Here is a 6,000-nt window from a genome sequence, read left to right as displayed (position 1 = left end):
CCCCCCCCCCCCAACCTCTCATCATGCGTCCCAGCAGACCAGTGTGTTGAAGAATGTTGACGTAATGGGCTGCTGACTGGATGATCGTCCAGCTCCTGCCCGGAGATAATGGATCTCATTTGATCCTCTCTTTCTCTGCATATAACACACACACACACACACACACACACACTTTAGAGTGACTTGCTGAGCTGCTGGAGCCGGCATCCATCCCACCAGTCCTCTTTCCTCTTCTTTCTCTCTCCCTCATCTACTCAACCTTCATTTTTCCTCTGCAGTATTGGCCCTGCCTACTGGAGAGACTGTCTGCTCTCTCTAGCCTTTCCCCCTGTTTTGTCTATCTCCCTATCTGCTGTTTGCTGTGCTCTAGTCTATTTCTGGCTCATGCTTTTCTTGTTTCCTTACTCTTACTGTCTCTCTACTGGTATCCGTCTCAATCCCCCACTTCTTGGCCTGGATGCTGCTTCATCTGTGTCTCGTTCTCTTCTCATCTTCATTTTCTCCCTGACACACCCTGCCTGACTCATTGCACCCTCCTCCCTTTAGCCATCTCCTCTATTCAACCTCTTCCATCTATTTCTTCATCTCTGGGATTGACTCTCGAGTATTCCCCATCACACTCTCTGTCTTCATCTTCTGCCTCTCTGGGAATGCATCTTTATCTACCTTTTTCTCTCGTATTTCATATTCTGCTTGTTTACACTCATGTTTCTTCTTCTAATGTACATTTCTCTGTCATGTAACCCTAAGTGCCTTCCTCCCTTTTTCTGTACGTTTTTATTTTTCTCAAGCTTTTGGTCCTTTTTCATTTAATCTCTGAAATTACACTGGAAAAAGACTGCTCCATAATAGATACTGGATACTATTAGTCCACATTTGTCATTCCCTTGTGGTGTCCGTGAGTAAAAGGCCTGTACCTGCTCTCTTTACCGCGCTGTGCACCCTTCCTGTGTCTAAATCAATAGCCTTCAGTCGGACAGCACTGTCCGGCAGCAGCGAGGAGAAGGTATTGGGTGGTGAGGATTGATTGATGATTCATTTGTTTATTGCCATATCCACCAAGGTTCCAAGGAATTAGTGATTTGGATTTTGGAATTGTAGCAAGCTCTATTTTTCTTTTATAGAAATGGTCAAAGAAGATCTCCATCCTTACTAATGCAAAGTCATTGTCTAGTGTGTCTAGAAGTGCAGCATGAGGTCAGCCAATGAGTAAGCTGTGACGAGCAGTTCTCCTGACCAACGGGATAGCATGAGTTTGGTGCTCCAACATGTGCAAACCAGTGCACACAAGCTTGAGTGGTTGGGAATGAGTAATTAAGTGGCAGTACGGTATTTAGACGCATTGCTTTGAATGTGTGGAGCATAGTGAGCATACACATGGACAGCAGAGACGTGAACCTTTATCATTCCCAGTAGTCCATTAAGTTTGATTACGTCATGTCCCTACCGGCATAGCTCCGATTGACTTCAACCTGAACAGAGGTTTAACCAACTTGGGCTGTGCAATTAATCAAAATTGAATTGTGATTATGATTTCGGCTCCCAATGATCACAAAAACAGAATAATCGAGAAAAAACATTATTTAGCTTAATACGTTTTTAATTTTCTCTTTTGTTCTGAATGAAAAAACAAAAGTTTAAATAGCAAAAGTATTAAGGCGCATTTCACAGTTTTTTATTTTTTTTACTGTTTTTTTTAACTTTTTTTTTTTTTATATATATAAATATATTCAGAAACCACAAACGCCAACAAACAACCACTAACACCCTGAGACTGAATGCGTTCCAGGGCCAAGAAACATAGAAAGGATAGACGAGAGTGATGGAGACAAAACAACACAGCAGAAACGGACACAAACACAGACGGACACAAGACAAGGGACCAAACACCTGCACAAGTTAAAGCCAAGGCTGTAGCACAAGGCTACAGCCTGGACCTCAAAGAATCAGCAATACTCAGCCAAGTGTCCAGAGTTCTTCCTGGCGCTCCATGAATGCACGCCGTAGAGTTTTCCAGAACTGACCAAAGGGAGAGCACTCCCAGATACTGTTTCCACAGTTTTTTTTTAAGTTCAATAATTGCAACATCTTTCCAGAAGTAAATAAGTAATCATGTTAAATTATCGTGATTTAAATATTGACCAAAATAATTGTGATATAATTTTTTCCATAATTGAGTAGCCCTATAACCAGCCACAATGGTTTAAAACCCCTGTATGGGTGTGCAGGGCCTTTTTAAAAGACTCCATGATGGTACTCATAAGCACATTGTACTAAAACTACAAATCCATTTAAATTAGAAATAACAACAGTTAGTTTTATCTCAATTGTATTTTCACCATAAAAACTACACAATAACCACCAAAACTTGGATTATTTGCCAGTTGTCTGGCAACTGGTCCCGGCAAAGAAATAAATTATACATAAATTGTTACAAAATAAACAAATAAGACATACAACATGTAAGATAGTGATCTTTTTTTAAGGGAGAGAAAACAGGGGGGATGCAGCTATCCAGACAAATCTGGCTAGCATCCCCCTGTTTTCAGTATTTATGCCAAGCTAAGCTAACCAACTGCTAACTCCAGCTACATATTTACCAAACTGGCACAAGAGGGGTACCTTCTTATCTAACTCTCAGCAAGAAAGCAAAATATTTGCCCAAGATATTTCTTCAAGCGCCACACAGAGTTCATAAAGCTCAAGAATTATATTCAACAGATGAGCGTATGTGCTTGTGTGTGTGCGTAAATAAGGTATGTATCTATTTGTTACTGCAGAACCCACTTGTGTTTATTTGACTTCCTGTTGTTCTATTTTGTGGATCAGATGGCTTGTTAGTATGGAGATGAAATTGAGCATAGGCGTGGCCCCAAGCTGCAGTCCTCTGCAGTGTTTCTTTTCTCCCTTTTTGTACGGCACCTGGATAATGACTTGTTAATTAGGCTGCGAAGTCAAAGCAAATACTGTCCATTGATTTCTGTAATCAATCTGGTGCCTTCTACCTTATCAGTTTGGATGAAGAGGCAGCCAAGTTTTTTTTTCTATTTAGAGCCACTAAATACACACACACACACACACACACACACACACACACACACACACACACACACACATTTGGGCAAAGGAGCATGTCTTTTTCTTTTGTTGTCTGCTGCTTTGTTGTAACCTAGCTGTCTAGTTTTCTAACATTTCACAGTACATGTTTGCATTAATGCAGTGAGTATATGGGACACAAAGAAGACTCCCTCCTTCCCATTTTTTTTGTCACTCTCATCTTTCCTTACTGCCTATCATATGATGAAGGCAAATCAAGCAATGATAATACTTTATTAAATGAATTTCATTTTATTCATAAATTACAGCCTCTGCTCATTTATAATAATTGTATTAATCTTTATTGAAAACTTTTCAAAATCCACATTACAAAGTGCTAAACAAAGGTAGCAAAATAAAGAGACGGAATGACATACACTAAAGGGCCGCAGGCTGCAGTTGAACCAGTGGCTGCTGCGTCAATGGCGAAAACCTTCATAGATGGGCATGCACTGGACCAGGTGAGCTATCCAGGCCCTCAAAACATAAAAAAAGAAAGAAAAACTACTCGTCAAATTTCAAAATCTATTCTCAAACATACTGTAGAGGAGTGATGTGATCATGTCTCTTGGTTCTGAACAGTCTGGAGGTCAATCAATAGATTTTGGTTCGGGCAAGGAAAGAGGCTGTTGCAGTGATCCAGGTGTGATGAGATAAAGGCTTGTAAAATGGTCACTGTCTTTTAAAAATTAAGATGGATGAGTCATCCATCCATCTTTGTCTGCTTATCCGGTATCAGGTCGCGGGGGCGGCAACTCCAGCAGGGGACCCAAAACTTCCCTTTCCAGAGCCTCATTAACCAACTCCAACTGGGGGATCCGGAGGCGTTCCCAGGCCAGTTTGGAGATATAATCCCTCCACCTAGTCCTGGGTCTTACCCCAGGCCTCCTCCCAGCTGGACGTGCCTGGAACACCTCCCCAGGGAGGCGCCCAGGAGGCATTCTTACCAGATGCCCGAACCACCTCAACTGGCTTATTTCAATGTAAAGGAGCAGCAGCTCTACTCCAAGCTCCCCATGGATGACTGAGCTTCTCACCCTATCTCTAAGTGAGACGCAAGCCACCCTCCTGTGGAAACCCATTTTAGCCACTTGTACCCTGTCACCAATCCTGTTTGTAATAGTTATGGACAGGATTTCCAGGCCTGGTCGGGGTAGGAAGGGGTTGTAGTTTGGTGGGCTGGGGATCTCATCGCTGCTTTTTGCAGATGATGTGGTCCAATGACATCGTCGGCCTGTGACCTTTAGAACTCACTGGATCAATTCGCAGCCGAGTGAGATGCGGCTGGGAAGAGGATCTGCACCTCTAAATCTGAACCCCTGGTTCTCAGCAGCAAACCGATCTGAGAGCCTTCTTCAGGTAGAGAGTGAGTCCTTACCCCAAGTGAAGGAGTTTAAATGCCTTGGGGTCTTGTTCACGAGTGAAGGGACAATGGAGCAGGTTATTGGTCGGAGAATCGGCTCAGCGGGTGCGGATTATATTCAATTTATCGCACCGTTGTGACAAAAACAGTGCTGAGCCAGAAAGCAAAGCTCTTGCTCTACCGGTCAGTTTTCATTCCTACCCTCACCTATGGTCATGAAGACTGGGTCACGACCGAAAGAACAAGATCCAGGGTACAAGCGGCCAAAGATAGGTGATATTTTTGCAAAACTGAAATTACTGTCAAACCAGTCGCCAAGTTTCCTTGGGACTTGCTAGAGGTGGTCCAATATGTACTATTGGTCCCTGGCACAAAAAAGGTTGGGAACCCCTATTTATGAGGGGACCAGACACATGCAGATTTTGCCATGTGCTGGGACCCAACGATGATCTATGTTTTGTTTGAGTTCAGCGGAAGTTTTTTTTTTTTTGGCATACAGCTTTTGACATCACAAAAGCTGTCATTAAGGTAAATCAGGCTGGATCTGTGTGTCTAACAGGCAGGTATATCTGCGTATCATCAGCATAAAAATACATCGTTTTTTAGGAACACTATCTTTATATTTAAAATTATGGTTTCTAGCCATTTCATAACAGCTCATTCATATACTGGTCTCAATTTATAATAATTTCAGGATGTACAATTGTGTGGATGTGGGTGTAAGAATAACTAGTGAGACAATCAGTTACTACAGTAGCGCTATGCAGCATGATGCACTGAAAGAAAATTATTGAAGAAGAGCTGTGTATGTGTCTCCGTTTTAAAATCAAGTTTAGTGCCTCGTGCGTGCGTGCGTCCTTGCGTGTGTGTGTCAATTTTTTAGCGTATTAAAACATAGATTTATTTTGGGATTTGAGAAATTTGAAATTGTGGTATTTTCAACCTGTGACCAATCTGATTATAAGCCTTGCTAACTTTCCACTCGTCACCCCTGTTGCCCGGGAAGTGGCTCTCTATGCAGTAAGATACAACAATTAATCCTGGGGCCTCCTCTGTTGAAATTTGGTTGGACTCCGACGAGCAAATATTGTATCTAAAAATATAAGTTAGACCCTGTCCCCTGGCCCAATTTTGTGCCTACTCGTGGCACAGAGAAGCAACACTGCGGTGTGAAATCTGCCCTTATCACTATGTAGGAAATCTGTAAGTAAAACAGAAGGAGTGCATTCATCATACTGCTTCCTCTCTGTAAGAGCTACAGTATACAGCATGTGCTTAATGCTGTGTTAAGACAGACAGACACAGGCCCTCATTCACTTCAGTGAGACCACAGAGGGTCATCTGGCAAAAACTGTTTTACCTAATTTGAATTTTGCCGCAACCCAATGTGGTGTCATTTTTGCTTTGTAACGTTATCACAGGTTTTTGATGTTTACCTGGGGATTGTTGCACCAGAGGATAAAATGATAATTTCCCGGATTTTTTTAATTCCTGTCTTGTACTGTAGTGATAAAATAATGTTCAGTGTTTTTCTGTCTGAT

The 6,000-nt window shown here is 42.1% G+C and overlaps 1 protein-coding gene across 5 annotated transcripts in view; it reads left to right on the top strand.

Moving 5' to 3' along the window:
- Positions 1–6,000, top strand: part of ube2o (ubiquitin-conjugating enzyme E2O) — a 30,306-nt gene that overhangs the window by 7,174 nt on the left and 17,132 nt on the right. The window lies entirely within an intron of this gene.

Source organism: Etheostoma cragini, chromosome 2, assembly GCF_013103735.1.
Source record: "Etheostoma cragini isolate CJK2018 chromosome 2, CSU_Ecrag_1.0, whole genome shotgun sequence".
NCBI classification, from domain to species: domain Eukaryota; kingdom Metazoa; phylum Chordata; class Actinopteri; order Perciformes; family Percidae; genus Etheostoma; species Etheostoma cragini.
The sequence above is the reverse complement of the archived record's forward strand: the minus strand, read 5'-3'. Positions and strand labels throughout refer to the sequence as shown.